Source organism: Stegostoma tigrinum, chromosome 4 (assembly GCF_030684315.1).
Source record: "Stegostoma tigrinum isolate sSteTig4 chromosome 4, sSteTig4.hap1, whole genome shotgun sequence".
Classification (NCBI taxonomy): domain Eukaryota; kingdom Metazoa; phylum Chordata; class Chondrichthyes; order Orectolobiformes; family Stegostomatidae; genus Stegostoma; species Stegostoma tigrinum.
Genome location: NC_081357.1, coordinates 59744574 through 59757858, shown reverse-complemented (window position 1 = coordinate 59757858; position 13285 = coordinate 59744574).

The following is a 13285-nucleotide window of genomic DNA, read 5'->3' as shown; positions in this document are numbered from 1 at the left end:
CTCACAGCACAGGCTTGGTACGGGTCAGAATGCATGGGATATCAGCCAGGATTTCCCACCTTTATGTAATTGGGGGACATCTCAAATGTGATAGGTTTTCCATCAGATCTGATCTTCCAGCTTCAAGTCTGTTAACATATACTGCAGGGTTTCCCAGGTATCCAAGTGAGAAACCAATTAATATGGAAGTGCAGGGTCGGTGGGTTGGGGGAGAAGGGGTAAGTTGGGAGGGGGGAGTTGGGAAGTGAGGAAGTAGGCTGACTTTTCCTGCAGGTTGCAAATTAAATTTGGTTACTTCTTGCATTTCAGTCTACTTCAATATGTCACTCCTGCTACTGGTGTGTGCCTTGCACTCTTCCAAATTCATACCTAAAACTAAGCAAATGGGTTAACTGTTCAAGCATAAGCCATATTAGAAAAGCTAGACTTGACTCTGTACAAACCAAGAGTGCTATTCCTTAACATATTCCAGGCATTGATCGTTTTTCAGGAGGCTAACAATGGCTTCATTGCTACATTATAAGGCACAAGAGGTTACAAGGAACATTATCAGTTTTACCTATCTTTATTAAAAAATTAGCAAACCTCACCCTGTCAGTTCACCTAAGCTAAATTGTAGGCTGTATTTTAACTATTTTATTTCTGAAAAAATTTTAAGGCAGGAACTTGTAAAGAGCAATGCACAGCCTCGACACTTCCTTCTTGTCTCTCCTTTTACTAGCAGTGGTGGAGGTGCATCCCTTGAGTGACCAATTCATGACCATTTAAAATACTTCATCCTATCCCTGCCACTATTTTACACATGATGGCGAGATATCCAGGCTATGTGGGTAGCCTGTTGGTGGGTGAAATGGTTTCAGGCTAGAACAGAGGGTACCTCCTCTGGAGAGTACACTACTCCCACTGAAGGACATGAGCCCATTTAAACACAAATGTATGCAGTTTAAGATAATAAAATGTGAAGCTGGATGAACACAGCAGGCCAAGCAGCATCTCAGGAGCACAAAAGCTAATGCTGCTTGGCCTGCTGTGTTCATCCAGCTTCACATTTTATTATCTTGGAATCTCCAGCATCTGCAGTTCCCATTATCTCTGTATGCAGTTTAACCTATTATTAAGGTGATTAGTTAATTGAAATGGCCAACAAAAGGCCCCAAGCAGTAGAACTAACTGTTAATAATTATTTTTCAGCTTCTTAGGGTCAGGACTAGATATGAGGCAGGATTAGACCCAAGGCCTGATCTACAGAAAGGAGAAGAGGACTGAGGCTGAGTAAAGGAGTTGGGTTTAAGTGACATCAAACCTCTGGTGGCACACAATCTGAGCTGATTTTAGCAGAATTTCTGAGTGTCTTGGCTATTTTTTAGCCTCGGCTTTCATCCTCTCTCAGCATGCTTTATAGACAGTTTACCAGAGAGAGAAGAGGAGAAGTGGAGAAGTGGGAGAGTGTCATGTGTGTCTGAGTCACTCAATCTCAGGCTCACATACTGTCTTCCCCTTTGAGTTATATTTTTCTTCCTGCTCTCTCTCCTACTGAAATACATCTCCATCTCCCACCCCGCATGCACTCTCTTCGTCTTCCAATTACATGTACACTTACATGTACACTCTCTTCCTCTCCTTCCCAAGGACTCGGTATCTCTCATTTTCTCTCCCGATTACATTCACTGCCTCCCACCAGAGCTGTCGTAATCAGTCTCTGATGAGGTTTACTAATTTACTACATTTCCAGATACAATCCAATTCTAAACTGTTAAACTGAGGAGGCAAGAAGTGGCACGCTTTCTTTGATCAACCATACTCATAGTTGGTCACAATAAGATTAATTCACAAAATTAATTCTTCCCTTGTGGATACGTTTCTCCCAGACCAAATGAATTTAAGTTTAAAAGGAGTCAATTTAATCGAGTCTACTTGAAATTACAAAAGGGTAAACAGAAACTTCTCAGACCCTCTGACTGATGCATGCCTTGGCAAAAATTGTGAAAATCAGTTGAGATGTTGGCAAGTACCTTCCCATGATTTGGGGGCAAGAATTTTTCAACCAAATGTTAGACAATGAGACAAAATTCTTGCTTGTGTGCAGTGAGTGGTGTACTCACATTGACAAAAACTGAAAGAACTCCAAATGATGGAAATCAGACACAGAAACTGGTGGAAAAGCTCAGCAGGTCTGGTAGTATCCATGGAAAGATATCAGTGTTTACATTTCAGGTTACCCAAAATATTAACTCTGATTTCTCTTCACGGATGATGCCAGACCCGTTGAGCTTTTCTACCGATGTCTGTTTTCGTTTGCATTACATCACATTATCTGTGTCATTACTATCTAATTTCACCTCTTTAACATGCAGTTTCCAATTCTGTCACCTGGCAGACAGAAACTTGAGAATTCCCAACATGAAAGCCAGGCCACTTACCTGATGGCTCCAGCTGTCTGCTTGCTCCTGTGGGACCTCCATCTTGAACAACCAGCTCCAACACCTCAGGGCAAACACTAGGGGCAGCTACTGCATACAATCTATTTCAATGGACATTTTCACCCAACATGTATTAGCCTCACCGCATGTCTGATCTATTTAAAATGTGGCACTGTACTTCAAAGCTCCCAAGGATTCCACCAGTACTTCTCTTCGCAATGCTGATGCAAGGACAGTTTCAATGAAGGTACAGGAACCCAACTCACGACTTACACCATGATGCTACTGTCCCAATCTCTTGGTGCTCATTCACTTTGTACCAACTTCAATATGCACAGCATCCTGCCTTGTGTTGCCTTGCTTTTGTGCTTTGCTCCCTCAGCCAAATATTAAAGATACAGCACACTTCGAACTTGCTTTGTCTTTTAGTGCAACACAAAGCCAAGCAGACTGTAATGCTTGGCAATAGTAATCAGTCAAGGAAGGTGGATATGTTGCTGTATGACACCATGCTACGTCAATCTCACACTTGCACCATGTGCCAGCAACTTATATGGCACACGTACTGAATGTGATTCATTCAAATGACTCTGCCTCAAAGTCTCTAAAGTCCTTAGTCAAGTCAAGAGAGATGCCACATTTGTCAGGGGGTCCCAGCACAGTAAGTCAGGAGCATAATCAGATATCATCCAGGAGTTTGGGCCACTTGGGGAGGTCGTAGTGAGGGTCCTCTCCTCTCAAGGTGCAGAGTTGAAGATTCAGCCCCTCCTTTACTTGTCTTGGCTCATTCAGCCCTAGTGTGGGCTGTTTTCTTCTAAAATGTGACAGAGCGAGATTGCGTGAGGCAGTAGCTGGCACGGCTGCTAATGCTGGTGTAGGTGGGGGACAAACGGTGAAGTGCAGCAACCAGTGAGTAGGAGGCACTTCCTTCTCCTTCCCATGCTTCTCCTTCCAGGTACCTTCTTTCCCAGTTCCCTTTCCCTCCCCCTGCATCCTAACTTTTATTATCATCCTCCCTCACGGCCTGGCTCTCCTTCACGTTCTCACCCTCCCCTTCCTTCCTCCCTCCCTCACACTGCACCTTCCCTCCCTCGTGAACTCTCCCTCCCTCACTTTATTCATTATTCCTTGCACATATTTTCTTACTCTCTCTCTCTCTTTCTTTCTCACACCATTGTCCCTCACTTCTACGCACACCACAGCCCCTGTGTTTGAGTATTTGTTCCAGCACCTTGACTGTGTTCTGCAGGGGGCCTATTTGAAAGGGAGAGCCAGCCTCCTCCTTCCACTCAGTTGCTTCCAACTTGAAGCTTCTTGCTCTTGCAGCCTGACCCACCACAGTCTCCCACCCTCACTCCACCCCAGCAGGTTCATTGCATGCGCTACATAGGCCTCAGGCTTCATTAAGTTACTCATTGTTCCACCAGTGAAGTCTTTTTTCTGTTGCATTTGTCTGCTGTTAGGCTCGCTGGTGAGAAATGGCCTTCGATAGAAGGAACATTGCTTTGTACGGTTTCCACTTGTACTTCCTGAATTTGGAACACAGGTTATGGGTGGATGAAACCTCTTGGCATGCCATTTTCAGGTCCCTGGGCCAAACCTGATCTAACTCTGTAAGTCTGACTTTGTTTAATGACAGGAATTACCACAGATGCAGGAAAACCAAAATTAAAACAAAAGATGCTGGAAATACTTGGCAGCTCTGGCAGCTGTCAATGGCTACTGAGACTTAACAACTGGCACCGACACTGAAAACAGCTCCCTACAATAACACACGATAACCACTTCACTTCCCACACTTGTGGCACATCCTGCCACTCTTGGAAAGATCTATTCCAAAATAAGGCACTATATAAAGCTACCCAACCAAGAATGGGTTTGATTTTCTGCATAATCAGCATCTACTGTATATGGAAGGACATCAGAGATGATACTAGGCAGCTGTCTGGCCTGTTGAGTATGCTCTTAGCATTTTCTCTTTTTATTTCTGTTTTTGATCATATTGTTTTGCATGTTAAAGCAAACCGATTTGCTGAAATTCTTCACAACAATTGGGTACTTAACCGATATTAACCATTTTGACAGTATTACATATTAGATATGAACAGCAGTGTGGCTTGACATTCTTTTGATACCAAATAGCAATTAAACGAAACCTTCACCAGATTGGCAATAATATATAAAATGATCATCTGCCTTTAAAGAACAAATATTTTCATTAGTTTGATTTCAAAGGCTACCGACATTTTGTCAAAAGCTAACTGCCTGTAGTCCCCTTGCTAAAAATAAATCAATGTTAGCAATTCTGTTAACTGAAGATGGTTTTTAAACAGAATGTTGCCTGTGTTTATTACATCAATCTAACCAACTTACTGGTATCTAATTAGAATATTATGATTCAACAATGCCTGCCACAAACATCAGCAAAATTTCCACATTGAATGATCACCAATTTTCTTCTTTCGCATTAAGCCAAGATTTTTTCATTAAAACTAAGAACAACAGGAGATGGAATTCTGAAACATACAAAAACAAAAATTGCTGAAGAAACACAAGAAGTCTGGCAGCATCGGTGGGGACAAAACAATTAAAATAAAACTATTCCAGCAAAAACACAGTTTAATTTTGTCAGTCTCCAGGTCATTAGAACTGGAAGAAAGTCTTGAGTTGTCTGAGCAGTCTCAGTAGACAGCGCTGGAAGAACTGTTGAATTCTTTTTTATTAGAGCTCTGTGAGTTAACTTAAGTCGATGTGTCTTGGAGAGACAGTAATGGAGAGAATCACATCTGGTGAATGTGCAGAAATTCATTAAAGTGAAGCACGCATCTCATCAGTTGAGTAGGAAATTAACGAGTGAAAATAGGTGTTATATTGCATATTTTGTTGGATGTCTGTGAAAATGTTTTTGCTATTCACAATTACATATATAAAGAGAGAGAGGGAAAGAGTGAAAGAGAACCTTCTCTTTGTTTTTTTGTGTAAAATAAAAACTGGCAATCTTTTGTGAAAATAATGGTATCCTCCTATAAATATAATCAGTGACTAATTAGCATGGTAATCAATTAAGCCGGGTTTCACTCTGGGATCTGATTTTTTCCAGTGTTATCATCAGCTAGGAACATAACACATGAAACAACTGGAAGCTCAGAAGTCAGAACAGCGCAGTCAGTTGATTTGGTGATAAACGTTGCCAAAAGTGAATTTGGAAATGTGTAGTAGATGACTGAGGGCATTTTATAAAGCAAGGGCAAGTGCTTCCAAGAACAACAAAAGTACAGGCAAAATGGTAGTTTCCAGACCCAAAACTATGTGAAATATCATGAAGCTTTAGTATCCCATTAAGGCTCTATTACTGTAACTCCTCATTTTCTCATGGCTAAGCCTCCTAGCCTGCAAATGTTTTATGTCTCGCTACCAGTAGGTTCTCCTTGCACCCATCCTATCCCCCTCTCCTCATTGCAGTGCTAAATGCTGCAGAAGAGATCCAGTAGCAAGGCTGACAATTTTCCCAGATTGAATTCTTGTGATGGAAAACTATGTACTAAGTTTCCACAGATTGTTTGTGGTAGATTTTGCTATTAAGCCAAATTCAGCCTTCACCCCAAGTTCATGTACACAAGTACACAAAGACAAGTGATAATAAATTTCTTTCTATCTATCTATCTATCTATATATCTATCCATTTCAATTAATGCTAGGAAGTCTGGCTGAATTTTAAATTTTACACTCCAAAGCACAATGTCACTAAGGTCAATGCAGAATTATTGCTTCAGCGTTGTTCAATCCTACATCACTCAAAGCCACAAACTATCACATGTTAAACACTATGAGTCATTTGTAAGCTACCATTTTGAATTATGCCCTCAAACTAATTTATTTTCAGGTGCAAGAATATTAAACATGACTTAAAATCACTTACTCAACGTCAGATAAATCATGAAATTTATCAGGCAAAGTGATAGCACTGTATGCAGCTTCTTGGTTCTCCTCTGGAAGATCCACATTCCTGGTGTGGACTCGATGGTCTGAATAGCTTTCTTCCTCACTGACGGCATTCTACGATTTGATGATTTAAGATGTGTGGATTCTTTGCAGGTTTGCAACACATGTCAGCACTATAGCTGTACCACTGACGAGTTTGCTGCAAACAAAAGCTAAGGTAATGAGGCTGAAAGAAATTTGGACCTACAAACCCTTGTTGGCTGCCCCAAATTTCAAGAAGGTCTTTGAGGTATCCATTGATGTTAATGCGAAGAATGTTGTAGAAGCTCAGCAGGTCTGGCAGCAAGCGTGAAGAGTGAATCAAAATTAATGCTTGAATCTGGTAAATGTAAATTACCAAAGATCCCCAGGCAGCACCTTCCAAACTCACAATGACATCAAGCTAGAAGCACAAGGGCAACAGATATATAGAACACCATCACTTTCAAGTTCCCCTCCAAGCCACTCACTAAGCTAACTTGGCAATATATCACCGTTCCTTCACCGTGCTGGGTCAAAATCCTGGAATTCCCTAATGGCATTGTGGGTCAACCTACAGCAGGTGGACTGCAGCGTTACAAAAAGGCAGCTCAGCACCACCTTCTCAAGGGCAACTAGGGGTGGACAATAAGTGCTGGCCAGCCAGTGATGCCCATATCCCACAAATGAATACATTTTTAAAGATGCAAATGTTCAGAAGAACAGTTCATTTAATACCTTATAAATGTTGGCCAAAGTTGTTATTTTCTCAAAGTTATTGTTTTTTTCTTTTTAATTGATTTGTGTGTATTTGTTCAACTGTATATGGTGCTGGGTTATTTAGAAGCATAGATATTTATTCCTTCCGATTTCAAACTGTGTGATATCAGACTTGCATCTTTTCTGAGCAAGCCCTTTTATCACAATAAATTTATAAATTGTGTCATTTATTAAAGAAGCTAGTTTGATGGATTATTTTAATATAATTTAAAACCATCAGAGATAAAGTATATAATTAGTCAGGAACACCAGCACCTGCAAGTTCCCCTCCAAGCCATTCACCAGACTGACTTAGAAATATATTGTTATCCCTTCGGTGCTGCTGAGTCAAAATCCTGGAACTCCCCTCCTAATAAATAGCCTTGTGGATCCACGAAAAGCAAATGGGCTGCAAAATTCAAAAATGTAGCTCACCACTACCTTCTCAAGGGCAACTAGGGATGAGTATTGAATGTCAACAACCCATGAGTGAATAAATAAAGTCAGTAACTGGATACATCATTTATATTTATGTTGTAATTACCAAATGTGTGAGATTAAAAAGAGACATTATATTCCTCCCACCTCAGTCATAAGAATTTCTAAGCATTTATGCACATATATGTATAAACAGCTAACACCAGTGTTAACCGCCTTAGATTTATGATATTCAGCTGGGGCCTGGATCTGTGCACACAATGCAGAATGGCACCTGTGGCACTAAATCTACAGGCACAGTAGGGTTCACTTTTGTAGGCAATGAGTTTTTGAACCATGAAAGACATGTAATTAATGTCATGATGTTTGTGACATTTCATTACCACGGCAACTACTTAATGTGCAATCCACTGAACACACAAACAACTATATGAGATTTTTAACATTAATGTCACTTCGGAGACTGTGAACCAATCTCCTGATGCCTTGATACTAACTTCAAAACAAATTGATTCAGGCTTTACTGAAACTTGATTCAAATCCCTACTTGCTCTTTGCTGCATTGTTTAGATGAATCACAGGACAAAATGGAGTGGATGCTTTTCTTTCCACCTGCACTGTGCAGGGCTGTAACAGCTTTTCCATGCACATTCAAAAGTACCTTCTGCCTAAGAATTAATATGCTATTCACATGCACATATTGAACTGACCACTTCAAATACTGCATTAAGCACTGCCTGATTATCATTAATTGCGCTTCCACGAAAGGGATCACTTATAAGTGTGAGTGACAAGCTCCAACAGAACTGCATACAGCAGACAGCTAACTGCCTTAACTATTCCCCTTTAACTTTGTCAAGTGAGGCTCTTTTATTGGCACTTTTCATTTGCCAGCAAAGAAAATGGGCATAATTGAGAAGTAACAAAGCTGTTACTTTCGGAGAGTTGTTTGCTGTAAATAATCATTCACACTTTAAATGATTGCAATAAATTCAGTCTGCAATGGAGTGTGCCATTTAGAATGACTGATATGAGGACTTACATCTGGTTACTTTCCCCAGTTAAAAGCAACTAAGGTTTGTTTTTTGAGAATTTACAACAAAAATGAATGGACAAAACACAAAGATGATATATTCGTAATTCAGCTCCACTGTGTTTTTCTGTATCACAATTCTTTCATCTTGTAAATGATTGAGAAAATTTTCCACCGTCAATTATTTGTCGAGTCAGGTGGCTGTACAGTGGGTAGTGTACCTGTACACCCTGTGCACAGCTGGCACTGCTGGCATTTCCCAGGTTGAGCTACAAAATAATACTCTTGGCATACTCACAACATCGATTAGACCTCCCTCTGAAAAGCTTGCTGAATAGCCTGGGGACCTTCTTGCATTCTGCTGCCTTTAAAGGGACTGCGGCAGCCATTCAAGAGGAAGGTTTGTTTTGTTGGCAGTTCAAAAATTCTGCAGAGCTTGGAAAATTAATGGCACAGTGAAGTCAAAGCAGGCTGGGAGCCCACACTTGCACAAAGGCAACTGCGGGTTTTCTGTTTCTGGAAGTTTAGTGTTTCAGGGCCTTCTGCCAACACAAAAGCTGTTCTGACTGCCTGGGAGGTGGCGGTGCTGCGAAGAATGAAAGTTGTATCCAATGTCCAGAGGTGCCGATAAGAAGAAAAATGTTGGCAGCCTTTTTAAAACCTGCCAATATGAGACTTCCCAGGATTCCCCTTCTTCCAAATAAATAGCCAAAGTGTTTCCACTTATGGACATTTTAATTCAGCCACTCAAAAATGCAGAATGCATCACTTATATCTGGAGAGTGCTCAGGAATCTTCTGTTATACTGTGTGAGAACCTGTTCAGGAAAAGTATTTGCCTCTGTCCCATTTAGCATGGCTACTGATCAACTCAATTCAGCACGGAACATTGGAAAAAATTAAGGGCTTCTGTTGTGGTGTCAGAACCATATGACCCTTGGGAAGAATTTTATAGGGGTTTGAGCCACCGTGGGCCGTGGTAAAATGTGTTACAGAATTGAATGAAAAACCAAGTGAGGGTCACCTCAATGTTAGGAGGAACTCCCTCCATCTTTTATGCTTTTCTCATGCAGTGTAGCATAAATCTTGCAAGGCAGCAGCGAGCTACCAATTAAGGAGATTATTGCTTGTTAAAAGGCTTGTTAATGACACTTGTCTCATTAATATTCAGACTGTAATTGGCCAATCATACTGGATGTTGAGAAAACTCGACATGGATAGCACTGCAGGTATCTGATAGAGTTCTGACAATGAGTCACCGGACCCGAAACGGTAACTCTGTTTTTTTTCCCTCCACAGATGCTGCCAGACCTGCTGAGATTTTCCAGCAACTTTGTTTTTGTTCCTGAATTTTAGCATTTGCAGTTCTTTCAGTTTTTATCTTATGGAGCAAGATTGCCATTTGCTGCAAGCGCCCTCGATGTAGCCTCCCATATAAATTGCAAACTGGAACACAATTCATTCAAGACGTGTGCACCCCTTGATCATGAACTTTGGCATTTAGTGTCTGCCAACCTCTTGCTACCGTCATGGCACCTTACCAACCCACAGACAATACGCTTTGGAAACACAGACTTGTATTGTGGGGTGGGCCTGTACATAATACTGGAAGGGTTCAACAGGGCATTTTGCTGACATGGGCAGAAATCATACACCCTGTGCCAGCAGCTTATGTGGCAAACGCACCATGAGTGTAACAGGCAGGCAGTCATGTCTTAGTGTCTCAGGACAATCACCCTCTGTGAATTCCACGGAAACACCCGTCAGTCGGGAGATTCCAGCACAGTCAGTCATGGGCAGCCTGTCATCAGACCCCTGTGATTTCCCACTCCAGTAGGAGCCACTCCATCAGGCAGTCACTGCCTCTGCTAAATAGGGAGTGGATCCTCCAAGAAGACGATTCCTCTCCATTGCACCAGCCTGTCCACCAGGACCTCCAGATCCCTCTCTGAACATCTTTCCCCATTCTCTGCCATGTTCAGGTTGTGTCCATTGACAAGCAGGGCAGCTACAGAGTACAGTGCTGGTCCATGCTCACAGTAGCTGTTTAAAATTGGCGTGGATGCAAAGGGTGCTGGTGTCTCACTGGTGTTTGCACTGAGTGATGAGTTGTTTTGGAACACTGTGTGTTGATATGTGGCTGGAATCCGATGTGAAGGGTAACATGGAGCTGTGGGTAGTTAACGTGTCAAGTTGGGTAACTGTTAAGTTGAGGTAAGAAAACTTGTGAGGCCTCACAGTGTAAAACCCTCCAAAAATCTTGGCACAACTCAGACTTTGCCAAAAACAACAAAATTCAGCCGATTTGTCCCTTCTTGTCTGCCCCAGCACTCTGAAAGAGAACTATGAATTAATGCCAATCTCTTGTCCTTTGCTTATATTCCTGCACATTGTTTCTGTTGAAACAATCATTTAATATCCTCTTGAATGGTTCAATTGAAACTGCCTCCACCACAGCATAAAGCTTCTATTTCAATGGCAGAGTGCCTTTCCACAGCAGGACATTTTTCTTGTGAATAGTCATACCCCTGAACACGAGGCCTTAGACACCAGACTCTTGACTAAATAGAAAATCCAGATGGGCTGTAGACTTCACTTTGACAATCTCCACTTCTGTTGTTAAAGATGAAAAATGTAACTCACATCTGAGAGAATGAAAATACTCCCACGTTTTATGTTCTGATGAACTCTTATGTTCTTGCTAGAAATATAGCAATTTGGCACAAGTACAAATAATTCTATTGGGACGGCTTCATTTGTTTCTTGGAAAGGATTGACAACTTGTCCATGTGTGTGGGCGGGCTCTGGAATTGTAGTGGTGAGGGCATTTTCTATCAGTTCATTTTCCTACGTAACTTACTATATTCAGTCTAAGAGGAGCTCATTTATATTTGGGCTTGCATTCGCTTTAAACTAGACTTTTAAAGTTCATTTATAGAGAGCAAGGACACCTTGCAGTACTTAAATCACAAGTGGATAAGGTGGTCAAGAAGGCATATAGCATTTTAGCCATTATTGGCTGGAGCACAGAGTATGAAAATTGGCAAGTCATATTGCAGCTATGTAGAATTTTAGTTAGGCCACATTAGGAATATTGGCTACAGTTCTGGTCACCACAATACCAGAAGCATGTGGAGGCTTTGGAGAGGGTACAGAAATGGTTTACAAGGGTGTTGTGTGGTTTGAAGGATAAAGGTTTTTAGTTTAGAAATGCTTCATGTGTCGGCGCAGTCTTGGTGGGCTGAAGGGCCTGTTCCTGTGCTGTACTTTTCTTTGTTCTTTGACTCACTTGTGAGTCTACTTCTACCCCTCTCTTTTTTTGACCTTTTTCACTTGGACATTTCTCAATGTTTCCTCTCTTTCCTGTCATTCATTCTATTTCCACTGCTTCCCTTCTCTGATATGTCGCACTGCAAACTCCATGTAGGGCATATTTTTAACAGCAAGAGTGCCATGTGAATCCAGTCAGTTCAAATTAGTTTGGCTCACATTGCTGAGTTCATCCCAACTAGAGCAACATAGAAGATGTAAGACATCTATTTCACAAATCAAAGAAGATTTACATAGAATTCCATGGCATTAAACTTATCAAAAAAGCATCATCATTAAGAAAGTGCCGAAAGAAAGAAATACCATACGCAGGGGAGGATGACCATCAATATACATTTTAGTGTTTCGATATAAGCTGTCAGCAGAAAACAAAAAGTAGAAGAGGCTTGGAGCACAGCCCCTTCAAGATGGCAAAATAATTTGGGTTTGGATTCAAAATACCTTTCTCATACACAATCCAATTGCTCCAACATGAAATATTTGCTTTGGTATTTGGGTCACAAAATTCCACACTTACATGTTTGGTAAGCATATCACTGTAAAAACAGATCACAAGGCACTGAAGATAATTTGGTGCAAACCATTGATAAGTGCACGTCACTGAATGCAACAACTGTTCTTAAACTGTGACTTCGAGAGCTGCTGTAAACCTGCTACCAAAATCATCACCTCTGATCTGCTGAGCAGATTGCCAAATCAAAAGGAAGACGTAGCTGTCCCACTAGATCTAGCATGAACATCAACGTAGAAAACGTGCTCAAAATTGATCTGTAGCATTTTGACCAGCGTAAAGAGTCAGTAATCGGCAACAGCTAATGGCCCATAACAAAAGGCACTGTAGAAAGGCATTCTAGTAGTGTGGCCTGACGTGATTTGAAGAGGTGCCAGATAGTCTCAAATGCTTTTGGACTTGCAGAGATGAGCTTGGTATTTCAACAGGTGTAAATTTTCAAAGGGGAGCAGATATTTGTGGCGAGGAACTGTCCGAGGACATATTGTTCCTGCTCCAAAGTCACATGAGCATAGAGCAGACAACTTGATTGGCCTGTCAATGGTGATATCAAAAAGTTACTGATCTTGTATGAGGCATGCTAGAGTCACCAGTCACAGCGACATAGAGAACATTGACACTTCATAAGATTCCATCAGTTCTCTCATCCAATGTTGAGACTGAGCTGTTTACTATAAATCAGAATGATTTTATCTCAGTTATTGATTATTTCTCCAAATTCCCAATTGTCAGAAAGGTAAAGAACACTTCAGGTGTTTCAGGGTAGACATATTAAGTGCCATGTTCAATCTATTTTGTGCACCTGAAGCAAACATTTCTAACAAAAAGCCGTTGT